Here is a 27281-nt window from a genome sequence, read left to right as displayed (position 1 = left end):
TTCTCATTCTCTTCCCTCCACATGAAATCCTTGCGGCAACAGAAGGGGAGGAGGGCACATAAGCTTTTGTAAGAATTTGAGAGTTCCCAGATGTGCTTTTTCACTTTGCTAGTGGCCCTGCACAAGAAACTGAGCCAGTCTTATGCACGGACCTCACAGGTCATGTGTGCAGGGAAAAAAAGCCAAGATAAACACAGCCCCGAAGCATCCATAACTGTGCAGAGAGAAACAGGGGAGCCTGTCAATCCACACGGCAGATTTCATGCTGTCTGTGGGAACTCTGAAATGGCACAGAGAAACACACAAAACTGCTCCTAATCTCATCACTCTCCTGTAACAGGGGTCCAGGCAGCTGTTTAACAGCATATGGGGCTTCCTTCTATGGCCTTACTGCCCAATATGCTTCTAAGCAGCAGAACTTTGTTGTTGCTGTTCATAAAGGAAAGGCTGCCATTCGCCATATGGGCTGAGCCTGCAGAGTCCCTCAAAGCCTGAAAAAAGTCCTATTTTATATGGCATATAGATAAGTGTCTTTGAGTACTTAGGTCTCCTGGGCACGGTCAGACCTTGTCTTCTACTTGAGCTCAGGGTAGGAGATTCTGAGATTTCATTTTTTGGCACCATACCACACCCTGAGCCAGACAAAGCTTACCTCTACCTACATTACACTCATAGTTCTGCATCCATTAATCAACCAAATTAGGATGTGGCTGTTCATATTATTTGTTTACTTGCCTAAGAGTGGCCTGTACTTATTTGCACACTGCAAATTACCCTTCTGTGTACACAGTCCCAGCCTTTTCCATTACATGGCTATGTATTAAGTTTCCTGCATTTTCACACTGCTAAGGTATTGCTTGCCAGCTAAGAATCATGTTAGTTAGAAGATAACCATTCATCTAACATTAGCGCTTCCATTAGTGTGGACAGTTCAAACTGGGCAAAATGCACATCTCATGCATAATTTAATGGACTTCATATAGTGAGTCAAAAACTGTTAGTACAACAGCATAAACCCCAGACTATTTCTTTGGAGACTGGGAGCTACTGAAACCAAGGCAATTGCCCAGGACTGCCACAAGATCAGCAGTCTTCTTTGCATACAGCAGCAATAAATGGTTTGCACACCACCTTTGCTCAGCTTCTGAGATGTTCCACCAATATCCTGTAAAGCTTTTCTGAATCAAAAAGCCATCCTCCTCTTTCACCAAAATCTCCTACTTTTCCTTCAGAAACTCTTCACTCAGTATCTCCAAAGCTTCTGGCTTTTGATCCCAATGGTTTGTATCTGACTGACAGAGAACACAATTTTTTTCAGGGGACAGTGTAGCTTTATGATACTATTTTTGCTTGTTTAAGAGATAACTAAGCTTCCACACAGTATAATAACCTCTCAAAAGAAACAAAGCAAAACTAGAATCCCATGCAGATTCTTCCTCCCAGACAAGAGGCATGATAGGCAATCAACAAAACTGAGCAAGGATAGTCTTTATTCTCTCACCAGACCCACTATCGCCACTGATTTTACCTGAAAACCACTTACATTGAACAGATTGGCAGAGCAGTAGAGCACTCCAAGACATATGCATGCACACTACTCCACATGCAATCTTCAGACAAGACAGGCTGAATCCTACCCCTTAGATCTGAATGACATCTGCTGCAAAGCATCAGAGGCTCTGCCTGATACAGACAAGACAGGCTTTGAGCCACCACCACGGAGGGAAGGCATGGACATGGGAAGAGGTGCTGGGACCAGAACCCTTATATGTTCTGACCTGCAGTGACCAGTTTCTGTTCTTCTGTTCCTCCTTGCAGTGCTTTACCTGCATCATGCTACACATGGCACCCAAAAAAGGAGGGCTACAGGCACTGCAGGCTGCTGCTGAGCTAGCAATGTTACCAGAACTACTATACCTTCCAATAACCCATTTGATTTGCTAGATTGTTTCATCTGCATTTTTGGATTTCCAGAATTTATCAGTTTATTTACACACTAGGAAAGTTTCTAGCTAACTGTTTCTAAAAAGCTCAAGTATCTCTAGGTAAAAGGAAGAGAGAATGGGGCAGTAATTTATGACCTTTACCTGGGATCATTCACACACCGCAGCCCAATCCTTTTGTTACTTTCCCAAATCAGCAATCCAGAAAAGAGGGTCGGTTACCATTCAATCCCTGTTACTGTGACTGGAGAATCATCCAAATATAGCGAGAGGAAATGACTGATAGAGGATAACACAAAGGCGTAGTATCACAAATTGTCATTGACTTACACCACTTGTCATTCCCACTTCTCCCTTTTAAAGATTCTTACAAGTGTACTTGGGCTGCTTGTGTGAAGCTGCAGTGAATTAACATGACTGCATGCTTTCCACATCATGCCTTTCCACTGCTGCACTGATCTTATCCTCTACCATGACTATCCACCCAAATCTAGCATCACTTTGACCTCTAGTACTGACTTGATCCAATTAAACCCCAAAAGGGGAGAGCTTTCAAGCTGTAATAACAGGCCAAGTCTCAATGCAATTTTAGGACAGAAACTTCTCCAGTAATGGTCCTCATACAAGACTGAATGATATTACAGTTGCCCATGCTGTGCTCGTGCTTCCTCTGATCTGCTTCCTCTCGCTAAGCAAAATACTCATCTCAGTGTCACAGTTCTCCCTGGGTTGAAGAAAGATAACCAGATTTACCTTTATTGAAAGGCATTTTTAGACCCTTAAGAAAATGCTTTAGGTGAGATCTGAGCATTAGAGAAAAACCTGCCACATAAGTTTAAAAATCGAATAAACACGAAATGTCATTTCTTTAAAAAAAAAAAATAAAAACCCATCAAGACAGTTCAATTTCTGAGCTTAAAAACTAAGAAGAAAAAAAAAAAGACCAAATACCTGACAATGAGAAAAATAAAACTATAGTGTTTTTAATAGTGAAAATATCAGGAGAATGAGAGAATGATAGCAGAGCATGTCACACACTAAAGGAGGGTCAAGAGAGAAAAGAAACAATTGTGATCTATAATCAAACAATAGCAGTTGGGATGCATAATGTATATAATACATGTAATATACTGTGTGCATTCACAGTGCAGAGATTTTTTTCATTTTTTATTTAAATCACCTTACAACAAAGCAATATTCTTCTCCCCCATCCATGGAGAAGGTTCATAAGGCTAATGTGAGTGATCACTTATGAGACCACTGGCCTCAACTTTAAATGAATGCGACTTAGATAATGATTTCTCTCCAGCTTCAAAGTCAAGACTCTTCAAAACAGCCAGCAGAAACAGTACAATAGATCTGTTTTGAAGACAGAAAACAAGAATTACTGTTCATGCACTTTTTTTTTTTTTTCAGTCTCCCAGCTGCCAGACCCATTCATATGAACAATGTTTGAAGTAAACTACCAGCCCCAGATCAAGTACACTTGATGTCAAAAGTGACTGGCTGAGGCAGACAAGTAACGCTCGGTGCCTGAACTCCAGAGTCACTGCAGGGTTTAACAAAGATGAGCCGGAATGGTGGTGGATGAAAAAAACATGAGCCTTCCTTCTTGAAATCATCAAATGTCTCTGGAATCCTTGGAATCAATATTTCTTCACAGATGTGTGGAGATGGACAACTGAAACCTGTCCTCAGCAAACTAAAGTCCTCGTAGGAAACGCATATTTGCCCTTCTCCGTTCCTATGCAGGTCCAGGTACCCTGAAGTTAATTTACCAGAATTGTAAAGAGTTTTATGGGATAATTTGTTGTGGATTGAACAAGTCAGCATGGATACAGGAGCACCAAAATTGGTCAGAAAGAAGTGCAGCTTAGAAAGAAAGTACTTTGAGTTGATTACGCTCAAGGAAGCTCCTTTACACATTTACATTAATATTTACATATTTACAGTTTGAAGCTGAACAGCAAGACCAAGAATTTTCTTGATAAAGAACGATACCTGAATTTCAACGTGAGTACTTTGCAGAGAAGAGAGATTAACCTGAAATGTAAGGTCCTTTGGCTTTAGGTAGTAGCCCTGGATGGGAATCCTGCCCAAGAATGCTGGGCATTAGAACAAGAAATTACAAGCACTGTGTCTTCTGAGTGACTTATTATGCTCCATGAAAGTAGTGAAACATTCGTGTTCTCTGTCCCAGACACTCTAGAGCAGGATGTTTTATTGAAGTGCTACGGTGTTTTCTTTCTGTGATTTATAACCTTACATATTCCCACATGTACTGAAAGACACTCAAAATACACAGGCAGTCTCCCGTTTAATAAAAACCAGATCCTGTTTCAGCTAACTGTATTACCTGAGCAATCTCCATCTTAAGAACAACAATGAAATCGAGGGAAGAGACAAAAGGTAAGACTTGCAACCAGAGGATTAGATGACCATCTCAGATCTCTGTTTTTTCAGATCTCACCACAATCTTGCAACAAGCTGCCACAACTTACACTCTAGACAAATGTCACTGAAGCTTTAAGCTCAACTGTGACCCAAGATTAGACCAGCAGATAACTATTAAATCAAAGTATATATGCTTTCCCTGTGTAGCTCAGAAGTATAAAACCAAATAACAACCAACAAGGAAAAAAAAAATTGCAAGAAATAGTGGGAGAGTGTCTAAATAGAAAATGAGATTGCTGGGTTACAAAAGGAGAAAAAGCATTAAATACCACTTACTGTAAAGTGTTGAAATATTTTTTAACCCAAAGAAAACCTATCTGAAAAGCGTACGCTACAAATATTACTCTTAGTTTTACAAATCTAAATGAAAAAGAACAAAGAAATAAAAGACATTAAAACAGAACTATAAAGCTTCTTTGTCTTTCAGACTTGGGTTATTTTAGGCCACTTATGGTGTCTTCCCCTGTGGGGAATATTGTTTTAGAGGACTGCAATACACCATATGACAGAACTCTGAGCTTAAGGTTAATGGAGAATTAAGTATCTTGTAGTGAAAAGCTCTTTAAAAAATACAGGAGAGATTGCTCTTCTTACTCAGTTTGATAGTAGGCAAAATGCACTACTATTGGATAACTATTACTAAGCACATTTTAAAGGGTTTTTTTTAAGTTTGAGTCACAGAATATTTAAAGAAAATGAGACATTTCCAAGGGAATGCTATCAGCCTTCTAAGGAACACAGTCCACACCAACATGAGCTCACACTCAGCTCTACACCCACCCTGCGCACAGCCTCCTGAGTTAATCATCTCCATCACAGAAAGGGGCCTTGCAAACGCACCACCATGAGCTGAAAGACAAGACAGATTAACAAAGAAGCCATGCCCAAACCTCAAAACACACCTTGGCCATTACTTACTAGGGAATTATGAAGTAGCTCCTGACAAAGGTTCTTGTTGTTGTATTTGTTTGAGGTTTGTTGGTTGTTTGTTTTTTTTTTTTGTCATAGTCCCCCCTTTCTGACAGGTAACCAAAGCCACCACCCTATGTAGTTACCTAGGCATTTCTATTGCTTCATCACTGGATAATCTTGGCATTGATGGCATTGGCATTGGCATTGAAATTGATCTTCAATTTCAACTTTATTCTCAAAGTTCCCAAACAGCAAAGGAACATTACGGTGCTATCCCACAGCTGTGAAATACAGACCAAAGAGTTGAATTAATTGCCCTTGGTCACACATGATGGCTACAAAAGAGCTGAAAATTCAACACTGAACCACAAGAACGTGCCACACTGTCACTAATAGTTTCTGTTGCATAAATCAGCCAAGTGCTGAACATCTTATTAGGCTGAGAATGATCACTTTGCAGCTAGACTTCAAATGCATGACACCCATAGCTAGTAAACTAGATGGTAAATGTTTCTATAATTCATTATTTTACAGCATTTTTATGTGGCAAAGCAAAAATGTATTTCCACTTACTTTTCCGTAAGACTATAATTAGCTGTAATTTCATATGCAATATAAAAGACTCATGCTTTCTGATTTTCTTTAGTCATACACACCCTGTTTCATATACATTCAACAAAAGAAACTTCACTGTCACTTGGTTGGGATTTTGTGTGTGTGTGTGTGTGTGTTTTCTTTAAATTAAAAGAACAATAGGCATATTCAAACCTTTTCTTAGTGCACAAAGATTTATGTTCAGAAATCCCATTAATCAATGCATAAATCACAGTACAAATATGCTCCCATGAGACTGATGACAAATAACAAAATGGAGATTGTTTAGGATTTAAAACTCTTCCAGCAGTTCAGCACCATGGGGCACATTTCAAAGCTAACTGTCCATCAATTTGCTAATTAAGTTCAGTTCACAGCCCTTCTACCAAAGTCATAAGGGGCTTCAAATGAGATGTAACTGATAAGATTTGATTGCCCATCAGTTAGACCCATCAGAGGAGGAGTGCCTACACTGAGAACCAGCATCTTCCATGGTTGTTCACTGCTCATGACTTATGAACAACATCCAGAATAAATCAATAATTGATCGTTTGAGGAATTTCCTCATTGTTTGGCTATCCTGAACAACTCCCAGTGCCATTAACCAGCTTTATTAAAGAGTTCAGATGCCACCTTTCCCTAAGATGCTCAGAGAACAGAACTCCTGAAGACTTCACTGGCTATGTGTTGTCACATACAATGCAGTGTACAGAAAGGACATACTTTAACATTGTCCTAATCAACTAAGGATCATCCTCATTTTTTGTTCCCTAACAAACTTGATAGGACCATTTTATTTCAGTGGGAAACACAGATACTCTGTATTACACAAGTTTCAGAAGGTAGTAAATTCATGGGTTTCAGCAGAGTTACATCTGTTTAACACATGCATACAGAGTAAGAGAAGAGCCCTACAAGGTGCTCAGCGCATAGCAGGATCACTTCTTAGCATGATATTCTAGTGAACATTATAAAGAAAATAATCTCAATTACAGAAAGCCACACAGAAAAAAAGAATATTCATTTATAGATTTTCTACAAGGGTGAATTTCAGCCATGTTCCCCAGGATTTGTACCAGCCACACAGACACTGGATTTACACAGTGGATAGATTCGGCCTTTCTTACATATGTACTTGACAGTGAGGCAAATTGTATTAACTCTAGTAACTTCCTCAGTTTGTCCTAAGCTATGTTTTATTCTTTCACATACACCTCAATTTGAGAGGAAAAGAAATAGATATTAGATGTGACAAGTGTATGGTTTTTTCCCCTGATATCTGACTGTTCATTTTGCCTTGGAAGGGCTGAAGCACCTTTCAAAAGTTTTAGCCCTCTGTTTCTGAGGAACTTATCCTTGTGGCATGTCTGTCAGTTTTCACAGTGCTCAAGCAAGTCTTTGCAATTTTCACATAATGGCAGTTGTTGACAGGTTGTTAGGGCTGACAGTGAATATGTTTGAAAAACTGTCAAGCTGGTGGAAAAAATTAGAGGGAGGGAGAGGGAGCCTCCTTATATTTGCAACAGCATGTTAAACTGTAAATGCATTCTCAAAATGCATAGGCCTACTTCCAGTCATGTTACTTGCTCTACAATGACAGCATATGTGAATATGTGATCCCTAAAAATTAATGTCAGATTGCCACTTTATAGGTCATGGCCACGTTACTACAAAACTGTTTACCTTTATAGAACTGATTTTACCTTTAGTGCTCAATAATAGCTGTTTTAAGAACAAAAAAAAATCAAAATAAAAAAAGTGGCTAGAAATATGACGCTACTAATCCTAGCTTTTAATTAGCTTAATACTGCTTTTTTCAGAAGTAGGACTGGCTTCTGAGCACCCAACAAGGTATATATAACCTGCCTTATATCTGAATGCCTTTTCCAGCCTTCTAGAGGTGGTATGGAAGGTCTTCCAAAGCAACTCAGCTGAACAAAGACAAGTGACCAACAGCAGCTGTGGCCAAGCCCCATCCTTGAATCCTCTTCCACAGACACCAATACCAGGTTCATTGAGAGTCCCTTTACTCAAAATTGTGGCTGTCTTCAGAGGAAGCAAATCAGTATGAATTGCAGCATCTTTAGTTACATTCAACAGCAGGGTGCTCCGAAATGGTCCCCTGAACAAAGCAGGCTAACTTGTAGCACCATCAATGTACGAGAAGAAAAATTATTTTGTCTCCTTACTTAAGAGAAAATCTGCTCATTTTGGTGACAGTGTGGTCAGTATCTGATATTAAGGAGGAATTTCTTCTCTTACATGTTTGCATCATGCAACAACTTGGCAAGACTGATTTTTCTTCTGCAACAAGTTTTAGGATTCAGCTTATTTCTGTGAAGAATTAACTTACCATGTTCTCCCATCCAAACTCTCCTTCACATAAGAGATTTCTTCAATTAATTTTTATTCAGATCTTAAACACTTGTTCTTGCAGTCTGTTTATAGCACTGCTTTGGTTAGCATTTCAAAGGAAAGACTGTGAATCCAAGTTGTGAGGCAGGTCTGTCTTTGTCTAATATTGGAACAGACTAAAATAACTGGAAGATATAAAGGGCAGGTTAGCATAATCACAGCCATGAAATTATTGTAACCATGATAGAGTACTATGTACAATATTCACAACAAGAAAACTGGTCTAAAATGCCTCTTAAGTAGGAATTTGATAAGGTCAATTATGTAGAAGCAGTGTTCCAGTAGACAGCAGTTAAGTTTGCAATAACACATCCAGCAGAAAAATAAAGTCATTAAAATAAGGCAAAAGAATTGGAGTGGATAAATCAGTGAAGGAAGAGGATTGCACAAGTGATGTGGAAAAATTCATGGATGATATCTCCCAGGGTAACATGCAGTGTCAGGAAGTGAATACGCTGGGACTCGGAAAGATATCAAAAATATACATAAAACATAACCAAAATAGAATAATAAAGAAGATTAAAAATGGATCATGCAAGAAAGTCTATATATAATATGACCACGAAACACCAAACTCTACTAAAGCAAGGAAGGAAGGTCCACGAGGTTGAGCATAGGTTGGCATCTCAGACTGAGCTCAAAACTTGATGTGTCACAGAAGACTACTTCCAGCTCCTGCTGAAGTCAAGAGAAGAACTCCCATTTATTTGAAGAGAAGCAGGATTAGGTCCTAATCCTTCTGCCTCACTACCCAGTAAAGTGAGGATAATAATTGTATTGACAGGTAATTCTGTCTCACAGGAGTATTCTGAGGATTACGTAGCGTCTGCACTGTGCTGTGAAATGCTAAGTGCTAAATATGATTATACAGGGATTTCCATCCCAAGATCTCAAAGCACTTTCCAAACATTAATAATTGAAGCTTTATAATACCCTTAGGACTGCACATGTAAAGAAGGCAAACAAGATTCAGGGCTCAGCAAAGCGGGTAAGGATTATTAGACTTATTTTATAGTGGATAAACTGCACCACAGTGAGATTAAGTGACTTGCCCAAAGTAGAACAAATCAGAGACACTTCAGAAAATGAGCCTACAAGACCAGACTCCTTTGCACAGGAAAGGAAAGATGCACATGGAATGAGAGGGTCAATCAGCATTTGGAAGGAGCTGGATGGGTCAGGGCACAGCAGAGAAGTGGAACACTCAGAAGACTGAAGAAATAACAAGAAAAACAAACAAAAAGTCACTTGTTTGGAGAGTGTGCTAGTTTATTTTCAGGTGCGCAAGCAAGAACCTATAGAAGAGACAATGCCTTAAAGCAGCAACAAGTATAGTTTATTGGCAGGAGGTATAGCCACTACTAAGATCAACATCAATTCTTTCCCTCACAGATTCAAAGATAGAGAACACATGTCAGAACTCAGATTAATTTCCCAGGGGAAGAACAAGCACAGAAGGAAATTAAAATCATGTTAGAACAAAGAATCAAGAAATCAGAATAACTGAACACCAGTAAGGAACAGTCTTCAGTTATTCTACTGATGGAATAAACTCTTTTCAAATTCTAGAGCAGAAAACTAAGCATTTACAGAATCCTCCAAAGTCATTCTGGTATTGCAGAGTTATAGAACCTAATCTGACACTGAAATGGACTTGAAACTTGGGATCGCTAGGATGGTTTCAGGATATCCCAGTGGTCTTGACATAATAAGGCAAGAACACAAATGTAATCAAAGACAGCTTCTGAGAACAGTTGAGAATCCAGTTTTGTACAAAATGCCAAAAGATCTTGTCTTACAAGTATGACTGAATATCAAAAAGATGACTCAAACTGAATTTACTTTCTGTTACAGGGTTTGAACAGTGACAACCAACCACGTTACAAAGTGCTGATATCCTAGCACATTAAAAGTGACCTTCATCTGACAGCCAGCAAGACTTGGAGCAAAGGGCTCTGGTACAGTGTTGCGATATTCAGATGAGGCATCACAGCAGATGCTGAACATGAAAGTCTGTTGTCAGGACCAGCATTTGGAGATGACTATTTCTCTCACAGCAGTAGGTACAAATCTCTTAACAGGCTTCTGAGCTAGAGGGAGTGTAAGACAAGGTTTGAAGGAAGCAGCAAGTGGAGTACACTGTCAGTGATTATCGTGACATTGCTCATTCTCATTTCATCCCAAGAGTGAAAAGAAAGGTTTCCACTGCCTCAGCGCAACAAAGTGGTTTGTAGCAAAAAGTGAACACTCCTAGCCCAAGACCTGGTTTAGCCACTAGAAAGGTTTAAAGAGGATACTGCAAATCTATACAAGCATAGTTTGTTTTATATACAAAGACGAAATTGAGAAAAAATACATTACAGTGAACTCAGGAGGAATACAGAAGTGTTACAGTTATGTGTCTACACAGTTACACACAGAATCACAGAAAAATCAGTATTTGCTTTTGCAAATACTTGGTTTTGCTTTTATTTGCTTTTGCTACATCTTTTTCTTCTATGTCATGCCATATAATACTAGGCATTTAGCTTGAAAAGATAGTACCTAGTAATTCCTCAGAATGCTATACGTGGTTAGTACTGGCCAAAAGAATAAACTCCACAGTAGTATTTTCTCCTCTTTAGTGGAATTAAATTAGAGCTGAGCAATAGGATTTGATACAGACAGGAGCCTCATGACCACCTTTGTTACAAATAAAATATAAGCAATTTTTAGTTAAAAGTGACCTGAAATGTATTTAGTGTTCTCCTGCTTAGAAACATTTTAGACTCATTGTGAAAGACACTACAGATCTGGAGAAAACATTTGAAACTTCTCTGAAAACAGACATCTGAAGATCTCAATCAATTTCCTTTTAAGCCAGTGTGAATATTTCCATTCATTTTCAAGAAATCATTGTGAAAAACAGATACAAGTCAAGCCTATATACAGAAAGATGAAATCATAGAATCATACAACAGTTAGGGTTGGAAAGGACCTTAAGATCATCAAGTTCCACCCCCCCTGCCATGGGCAGGGACACCTCACACTAAACCATATCACCCAAGGTCTCATCCAACCTGGTCTTGAACACTGCCAGGGATGGAGCATTCACAACCTCCCTGGGCAACCCATTCCAGTGCCTCACCACCCTAACAGGAAAGAATTTCCTTCTTATATCCAACCTAAACTTCCCCTGTTTAAGTTTTAACCCATTACCCCTCGTCCTATCACTACAGCCCCTAATGAAGAGTCATCCCTATAGGCCCCCTTCAGATACTGGAAGGCTGCTATGAGGTCTCCACACAGCCTTCTCTTCTCCAGGTTGAACAGCCCCAACTTTCTCAGCCTATCAAATCCCAAAAGGATTTGGGCAAAGGCAAAAAAATCTCCTCTTAATCCTCATTTCCTAAGTTTCCACACTTCAAACTAAGTTAATTGGTGTTTTGCCACTGCAACAGGACCAGGATCAACATTTTATGATATAAAATGATAAACTATAACTCAATTCCTTTGCTTCCTACAAAAAAATTTAACATCTCCATCACCTAGATGCTTTTTTGAATACAGCCGATGAGGTAAGAAGCTGATGACCTCTCTGACATACAAAGACTTCTTACTCTAAATAGGGTGCTGTAAATTCAGTTTTGATAAAATCTGACTCCCTGGCAAGTCAAGAAACATATCAGATATCAAACCTTCATTCCTACACTTCTCACTGACATGAGAGTTTTGGCAGATTAAGGAATTTTTCCCAGCATCAAGACCATGGAATTTTATCCATTATCTTTTCCTATAGCCAGTGCAAACAACTGGCACTATTCTTTTTGTACATTAGAAGCAAAATAACCACAGCAATCAAAGGAGACTAAATAAGAGCAGTCTCTAATTTGTAATGGATTTCTATCTTTTAGACTCAGGACTGTACTTCAGCATTTTAAAATTACAGATTTAATGTATTTTTTTACAATACTTTGGAAATGAAATCATTTAAGGCACAGACTGTACAATCCTCACATTGAAGGAAGTTTAAGTACTGCCAGCATAAACCTTGTATATCTGACTTGAGATTGAATAATTCCTGCTACCTAGAGTAGAAGAAATTGGCTCCGATGTAAACACTTGTATTACTAAGTGACTAACAAAAGCACCTTCTGATTACATTTGATTCTTGATATTTCTGCAGTACATGTCATGTTTGGCATCACTAACTAGTTTATGTTCGAAAAAGAAGCACAAACATTGTGTTCCACGCACAGATTCCCAGCTTTGATAACTTAAGACAGTAACATTAGGAAAATTTATAACATTTATAATAAAATAAGCAGCTTTTTTCCATTCTAAAATAAGCAAATTTTTTTGCTATTCATTGCCATTAACAAGGAACTTGTGATCTAATGTCACAATCAGTTTCATTTAATTAAAATAATAAATATTATACAGTAATGCAGATTGACATTTATGTCTTCATTTACGTGAAGCTGGATTTACGATCAACACTTTGTTTGATGGAGGCCACAAATAATGGCTATTAAACTGCCACAGGATGGACACAAGATCACATTAATGAAATTAGACAAGGCAAGGCACTGATATATGGAGCCCTCCTGCTAGAAAATAAAGTAAGTCATGTCCAAAGCAGATGTTTTCTTTGGCTGCAGTTTAAGCTTGCTAAATTTTCAGTGGGCAGTTTAACTTCACATACACAAGGATGGAAAGGAGCAGTACCCCCATGACAATGCCTTTCGAGATGTATCACAATTAATGCAGCACAGGAGATCTGCTGCCCTTGTCAAACATAACCATGCAAGAATGATTCTTAAGGGTAAAGAAATGTCTAATACACTAATTATAAAATTTCAGTTAAGAAGCCTGAAATAAGGTTTTTGTGCTTATTGGTGGAATAAATAATTCATATCTCTATTTTGCTAATTAAACATACATCCAGGAAGCTAACTAGAGATACAGTCACAAGGTTTTGGATCTTATTTTCTTCCTTTTTAAAAGAAATATATCAAGAGTTCCAGAACATTGGAGTAAGGTTATTACAGGACAAGCAGAAGGGATGAGAGGGAAAAGACATTTCTATGAGGGAGGACTCTCCTCTTACCTCTGCAGCTGCACCCCTACCAGTTTTTCTAGCCCATCCTGGAACATGATGCATTAGGCTGTTGTTCATTGCTCCTCACTCCAAAGTTTTCCACAGAAGATAGTACTGCAGTATCTATCCTCACAGTGCTTGCTTAACGAATCAGGGTAGTCCATAGCTCTGCTGCAGTGAATAAACAATTTCAAGTAGCAGAACATTGTGAAAAATGAAACTAACTTGCCTTGTGGGCAAATTATCTAACTGGATGCTGTGTGTGAAGTTCAGATAAACATTCAGTTACATGGAACAGCATCTCAAAGTTTGATATTTATCTTTGTGGATTTATTTTCACCTCAGGATCTTCATGTGCCATGCTAATGTGATGCCACACAGGTTCAGGAGGGAAAAAAAATAGTAAGTCATTTTGGGAGGCAACAGAGACAATAAGAAGCACCAAAACAATGAAAGTCATTATATTTTCTGCTTCTGAACTAGACAAATGGCTTTGAAAGCTCTGCCTTCTAAAGAATGGCTCAATTTGGTCATTTATGCTAAAAATTAAGCATACAAGCCTAAGGGTCTGGTCTAAATAACAATACCATCATTAATCAATTTATAACAGCTGAGATTCTATTTCTGGCTCTAGAGAGGAATCCAATATAGTCAGCTGAAATTTGGCCTCACATTCCTCAGGCTCAGGTGAAAATGGCACCGCAAATAATTTAGACATCTCTGGACAATTTATTCAATAAATTGTCCAGCTTCTTGATCTATTTATCACAGGGAATGGAGCTGATTTAACTAACAACTTTACCTGCCTTATTCCAGAATAATTTCTGCATTCTCTTTCAAATTCTCCCTTGAACAAAATTAATTTCCCTATACAGATAAATCTATGCTTACGTTTTGAGACACCATCCGCAGATAAATCTGAGGCCTTAGGCACTTTTACCTCCACACCACAAAAATCATGCAGTGATGAAATACTGTTGGCTCAACTTGTGACTTTCAGCCATTGTCAGATGCAATTCCCAGGTCTGCAAGACAACACAATCCCTTCCCAAGAGTCCTGCTAGATGGGCTCAATCTACAGCCTACACTATTTCCCCTGCCCTGTGCAATTTGGTCTACCTTTCAGAGCCACAGAGCTCTGCAGAGTGATGCAGACCTGGTCAATATTACAGGCCTGTTCTCCTCATTCCCTTCTTGGTACAGGCAGTCGTGAAGCAATCTCTGCCTCACACAAGACAACCACAGAGAGGTCTTGGGCCAGTCTTCACAGGTGAATCATATGAAATCATCAGAAGGCCTAAGCTAACTAAATGATTCATTTGCTGATGATCTGACCCCCTCAGTGAGTCCTTGGAGCCTGAGGGATTCAGACCCATGGTAATGTAATTGCAACACCCCACCTGCCTGTGGCCTCAGAGTGAAACGATTCTGTGAAAGGTCATAACAAATAAGATGAGCATTTTATAGGAATATTACCCTTTTGCTCGGTACCTGCCTTTATCCTCATGCAGAGACTCAGGAATGCTGTGAGTGCAGAACACACCTGGGTATGTGAGGTACACAGAGTGCAGTACAGGGTATGCTGGTGTTCACACATTATTGACAGCTCAGCTGCTTATTTTGGAGGAGGAACACAGCACACCATTACCAGCACATCTCAGGGCCCCTCTACAACATGCTACACAAAGGTTCAAAACTGTGCTTGAGAGCAAGCACTGAGAGAAGTCAGCAAAAAAAAATAAACCATTAGTTGGACTAATTTCTTTTGGTTTATTTTTTAAATATGCTTACTCAGCATTAAGTCAAAGGACAGATTGAACCCTGAGGTTCATCATCTCTGTGATGAGCACCCACTCTAAGCAGAATTGATGATGGGGCTACAGAACTAATGGACAGGGGTAGAGCAGTTGATGTCATCCGCCTGGACTTGTGCAAAGCGGTCGACACTGTCCCGCACGACATCCTTGTCTCTAAATTGGAGAGACATCAATTTGATGGATGGACCACTCGGTGGATAAAGAACTGGCTGGATGGCCGCACACAAAGAGTTGTGGTCAATGGCTCAATGTCCAGCTGGAGACCAGTAACGAGTGGTGTCCCTCAGGGATCGGGGTTGGGACCGGTCTTGTTCAACATCTTTGTCACTGACATGGACATGGGATTGAGTGCGCCCTCAGCAAGTTTGCCGATGACACCAAGCTGTGTGGTTCGGTTGATACCCTGGAGGGAAGGAATGCCATCCAGAGGGACCTTGACACCCTTGTGAGGTGGGCTGATGCCAACCTGATGAAGTTTAACCATGACAAGTGCAAGGTCCTACACCTGGGTCGGAGCAATCCCAGGCACAGCTATAGGTTGGGCAGAGAAGAGATTCAGAGAAGCCCTGCAGAGAAGGACTTGGAGGTGTTGGTTGATGAGAAAGTGAACATGAGCCGGCTTCAGTGTGCACTCGCAGGCAAGAAAGCAACCGCATCCTGGGCTGCATCAAAAGGAGCGTGACCAGCAGGTCAAAGGAGGTGATCCTGCCCCTCTACTGTGCTCTTGTGAGACCTCACCTGGAGCATTGTGTGCAGTTCTGGTGTCCTCAACATAAAAAGGACATGGAACTGTTGGAACAAGTCCAGAGGAGGCCACGAGGATGATCAGGGGACTGGAGCACCTCCTGTGTGAAGACAGGCTGAGAAAGTTGGGGCTGCTCAGCCTGAAGAAGAGAAGGCTGTGTGGATACCTTATAGCAGCCTTCCAGTATCTGAAGGGGGCCTACAGGAATGCTGGGGAGGGACTCATCATTAGAGACAGCAGTGACAGGACAAGGGGTAATGGGTTAAAACTTAAACAGGGGAAGTTTAGGTTGGATATAAGAAGGAAATTCTTTACTGTGAGGGTGGTGAGGCACTGGAATGGGCTGCCCAGGGAGGTTGTGAATGCTCCATCCCTGGCACTGTTCAAGGCCAGGTTGGACGAGGCCTTGGGTGATATGATTCAGCATAATGTGTCCCTGCCCACGGCAGGGGGGCTGGAACTTGATGATCTTAAGGTCCTTTCCAACCCTAATGATTCTATGACTCTATGATTCTATGATACCTGGCTCCCTGCACCAGAGTCCCAACTGTCCTGAGGACAACCATTAATTAGCCCACCAGAACTGAGTGCACCTCAAGCTTTGCTCAGATCAAACCTACCCGCAGTACCCACCTCTCTGACAGTGGATGCAGCACCTCTTCCAAGTTAACAATACTTTCTGGGTTTTCTTCCACATCTTACTCCGCCACACCACAAGGTTGAATTGAACAGTTTTCACTGACATCCGCTTCTGCATTACACACATTACACCAAAATCCTAGAAAGGCAGGGCAAATACAAAAGCAGAAAAAGCCACTTTGTACATGTAAAAGCAAAAGAGCAGCTGGAAAACCAAAATCATAGTGATCTTAATGACTGAAGAACTAAGCCCTTCATTTTGGTCAGCTTTCTAGGTAAGTTATAATGTGCTCTCTGATACATCTTTCACATCACAGATAACCTTCATTAAAAGCAAACAAGTTTCCTCTGGTGCACAAAACCTGTATCACATTTCAGCAGTAAGCAATGTGTAATCATTGTGTAAAGCAGACATCCCACAGTATACTGTTATTTTATGCATACATATAAATTGAATGAAATATAAAAAAACAGCTTCAGGAAGAGAAGAGCTCCAGACAACCTGGTTTTTTGTTCCTACGCATCTCATGATATTCTGTTAAGCCAGCCCTTCAGGAAAGGGCTTCACAACATTAAGTGCTTTATCAGTTCATGCAGATGAGTCATTAAAAATCAAAAGTTCGTTGTCAGAAAGCCAAGCATCATTCATTCCTTTACAGATAGTGACTTCTGGAAAAAATAATAAAACCCTTGTCTGCATCAGGTTTCTGTACCTTGTTTATGACCTTAGTCATAAATATGGACACACAAAGCCGAATTATAGTCCTGGTGAAATCAAAAGCTTTGCCATTGTAGTGCTCAGTCTACCAAGTTTCAACTCCATCCTATCACAAATTAGGCTAACTGAAGAGACAGGATTCCTTTAAACAAACCCAATTGCCTTTACAAGCTACACTACTTTTCACATTCCTCGTTTACCATGTGAAAGTTAAGGCAACATTCCTCCTGTCAGGCTGCTCACCATGAATAATAGATACATCATTTTTTAACTGTCAACAAAGTATCTGTAAGAGGTGCACTTGGTCCTTTTAAATATCTACAGCAAACTGTTTATTTGGCATTACACCAAGCTCATATTTTCCAACTAGCAAAGAAATTACTAAGACAGACAGACATGGCAAACCATCGGAATAATTTTACTCACACCTTATTATCCTCATGTAATATTTAATTATCTCCTCTCCTACTTCCCTGCTTCAGTGACAATTTGCTCAATTATGTGTCAAGGAGATGGAAAAAAACAAAACAAATGAGGTCAAATCTGTGCAGTAATACACTGGTGTTTATTTACTGAGGGTTGAAGCCTCAGCGGCTGTTAATGGTGCAACTCCCGTGCAGCAGTTGAGCTCTGCTGACTTACACCAGATGTGGACTGGAGCACAGCCGCTGAGAAGCAGATACCATTTCTATGATCTGAAGTGTAAACCAGGTCGTGTTTCAGGTACAAAGAATAAAGACCTTACAGGAGAGCTGAAGCTGCAGTGATAAGGTGACAAATACTCCATAAACAGAAGAGGACAAGTTCTGGAGCAGTGTAAATGGCCACACTTCCCTGGAGCTCAGCTCAGGACCACCCAGTGTTTGTCTTGCTGCGGTCTCAATTACTTCCTTCATAACAATTAGTCTCACTTCTCCTATTTTCCTTTCAATAGTCCATTCAGAAGTGCTTCAGCATCACTCTTCTGTCAGCAGCCCATCTGATGCCTTCAGCACTCTCCCCTTCACCGCCATTCCCCCTTCACCACCACACACTGGAAGCGTCCATCCCCCCAGTCATGCTAATTTGACCCTTTCTATGGCCATGTTCCAAATCAAGTATGCAAAATTATACTTTTCAATAATAAAAGATGATGACTGTTGGAGATGTAGAGCCCAACCACACAAAAAGCTGAGCAGGAAAAGCAGAGCAGGCAGTGGGAACAGGAGTTACGGGTGATGGTGGGAAAGGATGAGCCTCTGAAACAAGATCTGCCACCACAGAATTATTCAAACATCAGCAATAAATCACCTTATTTCTTTGGGTTATAGCTGGGCTTCAAATTTTGTGAGTTTCTATCACAGATTATTCCAAGAGCTACCTGATATTTAAAGGGTGAACAATTCCTTCTCAGGGGAGAATACACTACACTGGACACTGTCAACATTTAAAACTTTCCTGCATACACGTGGATATATAAGTAACCAGATACTTCTGTGCCATAGTATAACAATTTGACAATGGCCAAAAAGTGGCTGGTGGCGGGGCTGGCATCAGAACAACCATGTTCTTAACTAGATGACAACAAACACGCTGGAAAGGATCGCAGCTGTCTGTGCAGTGACCAGCACTTACCCGTCATGCTCTGGAAAGAGTTCACGTGTACGTATGTGTGTGTGTGTGTGTGTATGTGTGTGTGTGTGTGTTCAGGGTGCCACACTCTCCTCCTTGTTTGGAAGGACCTTCCGATTTCCCTCCAATGTAACTGGCAACAGGAGCAATGGTGGGTACACAGCATGGTGGTTTAGGAGTCGCATGCATTTGTTCTCAGCAAGGCAAGAGGTCCCTTTAAAAAACAACTACCCACTTCCCACACACCAGAGTTTTCATTCTTGATAGCTCTGCTACAGCTGAAAAGCTGATAGGAGACACTGGGGAAAATTAGGACAGAAAAAAAAAGGAAGGAATAGACAGCCCTAAGAATGAGGATCCCATTACTGTAACTTGACAGACCATTAAAAAAAGGCCAGTATCCACTTTAAATACATGAACAAATTAACAGAATAGACCATGTTCAGCTACATGTTAAGAAGCATTAATGAGAATAGTTTGCAGTTCAGTTTACTTAGCTCTTTAAATAAACATGGGCTATTGGAAATGTTATACAACGCAGGCACCGTAAGTGTAGCTCCAACTCCTGTCATTCCTGCAGATGAGTTACAAATCTACAAGAACTTGTCTGCTCCATGCTTGCAGCCACCGCTAAACTTAAATTAGTAACTATGTAGGCCTCTTCCAAGGCATATCAGAGACCAGCTGTGCAAGGACCTGTCACCTTCTTGTCAGTGAAAGTTTTCTGTCCAAAGAACTTTCGTCATCCCCCATTCCTCAAGTAGCTGGATGTCACTTGAAGAGACAGCTGAAGTCACTTGCAATGAATGGTCTCAAATCAGAGCTCACTGCCCTTGTCACAGAAAGTCTCACCCCGCAGCTAAAACTGTCACTGATCATGTTTAGATATGTACACTGAGGTATCAGATTAGAAAAGAGTATGCACGAGATGGGAGCTTAAAAGAGGCCAAGTTGCAAGGAAAATCTTAATAGGGAGAATCGAGGGCTTGAAGAGTTAGCCCTTTTCCAAACCCAATTTATATTTCCCATCAAATCCAATAAAAAAAATCTAGCTTCTAAAACCGGCATGTTTCCAACCAACATATTCAAGAAGAAGCTATAACTTTAAGTACTTTGGCCAGAGAGAGTGTAGATTGCTAGGCTATTATGGCATCTCTGCAGCAAGGTATTTCATTAACAGGAATACCCAAAAGGCATATCCTGACCTCAAGATTAATGCTCAACATGGTAGATGCATATCCAATAGTTAATAGAAAAAGAAGATATTAAATTGGTATATTCTTAAGAATCTCTTGAGAATATGAGAATATTTGCTGCTTGTTTTTGAACCTCTTGCTTATATTAGTAATAGGAGCATCTCCTACTGGTTATGGCAAGAGATGGAACAATCCAGGCTCCACAGTTGCTTTCCCGTCTCAGGTACTGACTTTGGGGTGACTCGTTTAGACTCTCGCTAACTTCTAGGAAATCCAGCTTAACTGTTGGCAAACCTAACTGCGTGGGCTTGCCAAAGAGCACTTCAGGACACATTTCTAAGACTGACCTCTACACTAAAAATAGCAAAGCACAAGCTGGGTTGCAGCTGCTAGCAGAAAGACAAAGGACACAGAAACATCCAGAAGATGCTCACTATGTCCTACATAACTTTATTTTACACTTTTCTTCTCAGATATTTCTGTACCAGTGCATCATAGGATCTAGATCCAGGAGAATGCTCTGCAGATTTGCCCATGCTGCACTGCAACCTCTGGTGCTCCTCAGAAGCAGCCCCAGAGCAGTGCAGGAACAACAGAAGGTCTAAGGGACTGTATTTCCAGTTCAGCAGCTCCAGAACAAGGGTTTCTCTGCTGTGCATCTTCTCAGATGATGAACTGTAGTGGGACAGTTAGCTAAAAGCATGGAGACTAGGGCTTAGTCAACAGCTTCAGAAGACATTCAAAGGAGAATGAAGGAGTGCTTTCCTCTGTACATAGCTACCTCCTCAGAAGCTGGAGATAGCCAAGCAGCCCTGGACAAATCTCATTCTGTTGCAGCCTGGAAATTAATACATACTTGAGCTTTCACTCATGCCTGGTTCTCCTTCAAGGCTTTGAAGGCCTTGAATATAATATTTGGGCTCATCTCTGTCTTAGAAGTTGAATTAGCCTGTACTTTATTTTCCATATAAAAAAAAAAACGTAATCTTCAGTCAGAAGCATCATAAGCTTCTTTCCTTCTGCCCTTGCACTGTTGGCTTGAAAGCAAAATAATTTGTTACAGCTGCTTATTTGTAAAGACTTTGCTTTGTTTATGCTTGAAAACAAGGAGAAATTTTACTTCGAATTTCATATGCCAAAATTGTCTCCACAAATGAAGCTCAATAGCATGAAGGGAATTAATTTCAACATTTTTTTAAAGTATATTTCTTTTGTTCCTGCCTGAAAGTACAGCAGAGAAACTGTATTGCAAAAAATATGCAAGCATTCTGTTCAGAATAAAACCCCAGGTTTAGCCCAGGAAGTTTTATTCCTGATCTTCCAGGCTCTCCAGAGATCATAAGCATGTACAGAAATACAATCAAAATTAGTTTGCAACCAGCCTTTACAGTTTTTGAAATACCAACTGCACACTAAGAACCAGCAGCAGCTACCACAGTCCACTTCACACTGGAGATGTCCCAGTGGGGTACTGTGACCAATCAATGAAGCCCTACCGTGGAAGATGGCTGACAGATGCCACGCAAGGATGATGTGTTTGTGATGCTCAGAACAGGAGATAGAAAGTCACCACAGCTATGGTGAAGTTGAACTTTCAACACAAAGAGGATTGAGGGTGAAGTCTGTTTTAAACAAAGACTATCAGTTCAGTGGGTAAACTGGTACATGAACTTCCTTAAAATAACTGATAGAGAGTATTATCTTCTGGAACCAACCAGGCCCGCAAAGGGAAGCGTATTATGTGGCTCAGCTCAGGGTATAAAATTGAACAACCAAAGTGACCTCTGAAAAAACCAACAGGCTTGAGCTGGCTCCAACCCACATATTCCTTCCCAGAGACCAGGGACACCAAGCATAATGACGGTGAGCATGTGGAGACCAGCCAAGGGAGTTACATTTGTATTGTGATCGAGTGGTAGGGTGCCATCACTATACTGTGTGTGTTGCCATTTTGGACTATTGCTGTATCACTCCACTCAACCAAAATCCCATAAAGCACCAAATACCTACAAGTAAATTTTATATTAAACACTAAAGCCCCTCATGTGGAATATCTAAAAACCTGCCCAGAGAGCACTTATCCCAAACAGGAGCTCCTGGATGCTCAGTCCTTTCAAAAGTTAGGCCACTGCCTTAGAAACCTAAACATAGACTGAGGATTTTAACTGTAGGCTCCTATTTTTGAAAGTCCTTGGTCTTTAATTTTCATAACATGGTAAACAAAGCACCTTTTCCTCCCCTCTAGAAAGTACTCAGAGTTCAGAAGTTTATTGGAAACATAGCTGACATCCAAATCAACACAGACTGCAAAAACAACAGGGCTGACAAGACAGAACGCTTTCAAAACATCACACTGATCATTAGAACAGCAGAGCAAAACATTAATATCATAAGCTCTTGCAGTCAAGGTCTCTGCTCTAGCTGGGTATAGCTCTTTAAGCAACGGAAACCTGGGAAAACAGACTTTGAAGATAAATAGATGGATTTGCTTTCCAGCAAACAAATACAGGATAAACAAAATTGAACATGATGACTATTCCATAGGCAACAGTGATGCTGCCATGCAGATTTTCAGAAGTGTCACTATAGCAAATAAGCCTCTGTTTTGCTCCTGGGAGGAACAGAAGTGAGAAAGTATATAGCAAAGGACCTTTTGGCAAGAAATAATAGATGAAAAATAAAGAAATTCTTCCCATCATTAAGCTCAACTTTCAGTTTACCCAGTCTAGGTCAGGACGGTGGGGGCATAGATTTAACAAAACAATACATTTTTTAAAAGATCTTCAAAACAGCAAAACCATTATTTTAGCACTGTGGAAGAGAAACACACTCAGAAATAGCAATTCAGCTCTAATAGAGAAGAGTCCTATGTACAAAAGATGTTTAGAGTAAAATCAGCCCTATTTCCCCTAAATTCAAACCCATTACTAGATGAAAGCCTCATTCTTCTGATCCAGACTGAAACAAATTGCAGCTTTTTACACTAAGACTGGAGATACTTTTTTGAACACTTAAGAGTCTTTATTTCACATGTGGAGCTTGACAAGAACTCCCTACAAATATGAACTTCATACATTTTAGTGACATGAGTGCCTGTAGTCCTTTCACAAACAGACCCTCTAATGATCTCAAAGGGAGTTGCATGCACAGAGAATCAATACTGTTGACACTGAATTAATGGCGTGCAGATATACTATGTTTGATACATGAACATAAGAAATAATAATTCAGCAGTTTGGTCTTCAAAGTTGGTAACTGTTACTGGAGGTGCTGGGCCCTTCACTATTTATATTATTTCATTATTGCATTCTTTTCCAGAGCAATGACTTTGACCTGGCAAACACCTTTTCCTTGCCAAAGTATGTATATTTACAACAGGGAAACGAAAAAGCATCATTCCCCTAATGTCCACACAAGACAGTTTGGCAATAAAGCATATCTTTATTATTGTGTCACACACTCTGCTGTTATAGTTAAATATCTGAGTTTCTCAGTATTCCCATTATAACCCTGATCATAAAAGCATGTTTTGAGTGAGACAAGTGAGAGGAGAATCAGGGCCTTTGACTTGAAGTCATATAAATTAGGAGTTAGTGCACACATGGCATGCAGGAGAAGGGGGAGAGACTTGAGGTTCTGGGGAAAAAAGGAAAAGAGGATGCTTTGCACACATGATGCTCAATGTGCAGACATCTGCAGATACAAAGGTGAGCCCATTTTGGCCCCATTAGCTCAGACTTTCACTACAAAAGCATTTGCACAAGTTCTATAGATAATCTTCTACATATTTAACAAATATGAATATGCTGTGCTAATTCTAGGCTTACCTGTCTCTAGAAAAGTATAATATTGGTATGAGGGAGACTACCTTTTAATTGAACAGGTCAAGTTTGAAAATTGCGTTTTAAATTAAAGGCAAATCTGATCCAAGAAACAAACACGGGACTATAAAGACAGGAAATTTCAGATATTTATCCTATTTCTGCCCATGATTTGATGGATCCCCTTATTAAGTTCACTCAGTGTTTGGATTATCACACATTCACTGATTTTTAACTGAGGATACCAGCACTTGCTAATTTTTTGTATCAGGGTGTTGTGAAGATTCAGTAACATTTCCACATGTGAAGCGTTAGAGAAATGCTAAGCAGTTATAGCGTCTGATTTAATGCTCCCTTTTCTGGAAGCTGGGGTAGAGTTACACTTTTCGTTCTAAGCTTACCTCATACTGCTTGTCTTGGTAGAGGAAAGGTCTCTCCTTAGCTACATATCACACAGCATATATTCCAAAACCAGAACCAGTGAGTTCCAGGCCATAAAAGAAAAGCTTTAGATGGCCATGACGTGCATTCTGGTCAACTTTAAAGGACAAATCCAACCCCATGCGCCAGTGTTTTATTCTCATTTATAAAAGCTCTTTAATTTTTCCTGCATATTTTTCCATTTTTTCTGCCTTGGTTATTTTGTTCATCTCTGTACTTCACCAGACTCGCCAAGGTCACACTGCTGGATATGACATCACACATCACAGTCCCCATGGCAACTGCCATGTTGTCACAAACAGTACCCCAGAGGGAAGAGGGGGAGTAGGGCTAAAGAGTATTTACACACAAATATCTTGGCAATCTCAAAGACTGGGAAAGGAAATGCACAAAAGAGCCTATGACAGCTTAATGAGGTTTTGGTAACATGCTGTAGTTTCCCAACTGTGTTCAAGTGTGATCTTGGTTCTTAAAATCTGATTTTTCTTACTTTTATGGACTTAAAAGAACTACATCCATTTTGCTCAGCACAGCAATCTGAAAGTTCACATGTCTGATTTTATTATTTAATGTGTAGGAAGAATTGCATTTCAACGCCTGCCAAAGAAACTGCCTTTTATAAAGACAGTCTACAGAGATATGTTTGGAATTTTAAATCCTGGTGTTTTGCTTTTTTCTTTAATCTTTTATTAATGGTTTGTGTTCCCATTACTCCAAAATGAGCCTTAGGTTGCTGGGGAAAAGCGCCAATCAAATGTGTACAGTGACTGGAAATTATTTGAAAAAGAATGAGGGTTAGCTGATCAAAATCACTGCTGCTGAGGGTTAGGCCTGTGATGGACATCTTGTACTGAAGGAAAGAAATTAGAAAAAGGAGAATCATCTTGACAAGCAGCAGGTTGGGAGGCAGTGAGAAAGACTGGAAACCGGCTCCCATTTTGCTTTAATTCTGACTGATCAATCTCAAGAGGTTACGACAGAATCAAATTCAAATGCCATTTACTTTTTTGTGACAGAGATGGGCATAAATGAATTCTGCCATCTGAGCTGACCACAGCTCCTCCTGGGGTCCTTGCAGCTCACTCCTACAGAGGATTTGTGTCATTTGGGTCATGAAGGATAATGGCCATGATTTGCTCATTTGAACTCAGCCTATGAGAGAAATGAAACTAAAACTTTTTCTGTCAATACTGACAGCTAAACCTCCATTTTCTGTGCTTCCTCTGCAAACCTGAGCAATTGCTTGCCATTGTGTTATAACTGTATATGTGATTATAGAAAAAAATTAAAATAGAAGTGTGTGGCTGAAAAACAGTATGTTCACATACCAACCTTTCCCTCCACAGGCACAAATGCAGCCCTGATTAATCAGGTTGCACAGTAACCGAGTTCTTCACTACGCATGAAGTCCTGGGATAAGAGATAGCAACTCATTTGCTACCTCCCTGCGAGAAGACAGCACAGAGCAGAGATGGAGGCAGAGCAGCTGCAATGGGCCCTCCTATTCCAAAGAGGATGCAGGTCTGCCCTTGCCAGAGCTATGCATATTTGACTGCTATTACTACTACCAGAGCATACTATCCTTCCTTCTCCACAGATTATTATTAAACCATCTTACAGCACTTAATAGGAAATTTTATCACTGCTAAGGAATTCTGATTTAAAATTATCTACAAGAGTCATTTTAGCCTGGCCAGTGACACTGCTCATTGCGTCCTGATTTTAAGGTCACTGTTTTGAGCAATATTAGCAAAATATTAACATAAATTATTTTTCTTGTGTTCACCTGAGGAGTTGTGTGTCTTCAAGTGCAAACTATACCTAAGTATCACCTTTAGGAAAGTCAGACAGACAGAAGGAAGGCAGCATCACAATACTCCTTCCTCGGAATTCACATGAAAAAACCTTGTTGGGGTGCTGATCAGCGTGCATGGCCATCACTCCAGGGGAAGACAGGGTAAGAGGTCAAAGATGTGAGTAGTATTAAAAGAAAATAATGAAATCAAGGGCATTATATTAAAATAAAGTTAAAAAATTGGAGATGATAGGATGTCTCCTATTTTCCTAGCTATTGATATTTGAGTTAAAAATGAGTAACACCAAAGTGTCAGAAGGAGCACTGTAGCAGTAATGCAGCATTTGAATACTCAGTTGAAATATTCTATTTCATGCAACCAACATATGATTGACTAAACACTACATGATAGATACTGACAAAATCTTAAACCTGTGAAGAATGACAAATGCACAATGTAAGAAAATCGAAAGGATTACTTCAAGATGAGGCATGTTGCAATAAAAAAAAATGGCCTTAAGTTATCTCAGCAAAGTTCAACAGGAGCCATTTGCAGCTTGAAAACAGACTCCTTAAACAACGAAAATGCATTTCTAAAAGCATTATTAAAAGCAGATATGCTTAGGATAGTCTTTTTCTCCTTTGGTAGTTAGGATCAGCTCTGTTCTGCAAGTCTTTTCTACCTATACAAATCAGCTTGGTTTCAGTGGTTTAAAAATGATGCACAAAGTGTTGTAATCACACCCAGAATAGATGAAACATGATAAGGACCTACAAGAAGTGCAGCAAGTTCCAGCTACCCTACACATTTTCACTGCTGAGTATACATGCTCACCTCTCAACCTCACTTTGCTGCACTGTTGCTACTGTTTTCCTTTTGAATCTTCCCACAGTTCAGAAATGTTGTAAGGGTTCAGTCCCAAGACCCACACACAAGTCCCAAGTCTACTTATACACATCTTAGACTGCCATGTAATCTTGTGAGCACACGCTGCTGTTGATCATGTAAAGCATCCAAACATATCCTTTTCAATCCTCATACATGTAACAGACATTGGTTTAAAGTGATATTAAACATCAGAAGTATAGATTTTAAAGCA

The 27281-nt window shown here is 40.0% G+C and overlaps 1 protein-coding gene and 1 long non-coding RNA gene across 2 annotated transcripts in view; one reads left to right on the top strand and one right to left on the bottom strand.

Annotated features, from left to right (window-relative positions):
* LOC130594903 (uncharacterized) overlaps window positions 1-14551 on the bottom strand; it is a 64533-nt gene extending 49982 nt beyond the window's left edge. The window contains exon 1 of the long non-coding RNA XR_008971188.1: window positions 13408-14551. This is a non-coding gene — a long non-coding RNA (uncharacterized LOC130594903). The remainder of the gene's footprint in view (window positions 1-13407) is intronic.
* DYNLRB2 (dynein light chain roadblock-type 2) overlaps window positions 1-27281 on the top strand; it is a 201958-nt gene that overhangs the window by 127756 nt on the left and 46921 nt on the right. The gene's annotated exons all lie outside the window — the stretch shown is intronic.

This window comes from Pezoporus wallicus, unplaced genomic scaffold, assembly GCF_028554395.1.
Source record: "Pezoporus wallicus isolate ANWC-B61680 ecotype Strahan unplaced genomic scaffold, APGP_CSIRO_Pwel_v1 contig_420, whole genome shotgun sequence".
NCBI classification, from domain to species: domain Eukaryota; kingdom Metazoa; phylum Chordata; class Aves; order Psittaciformes; family Psittacidae; genus Pezoporus; species Pezoporus wallicus.
The sequence above is the reverse complement of the archived record's forward strand: the minus strand, read 5'-3'. Positions and strand labels throughout refer to the sequence as shown.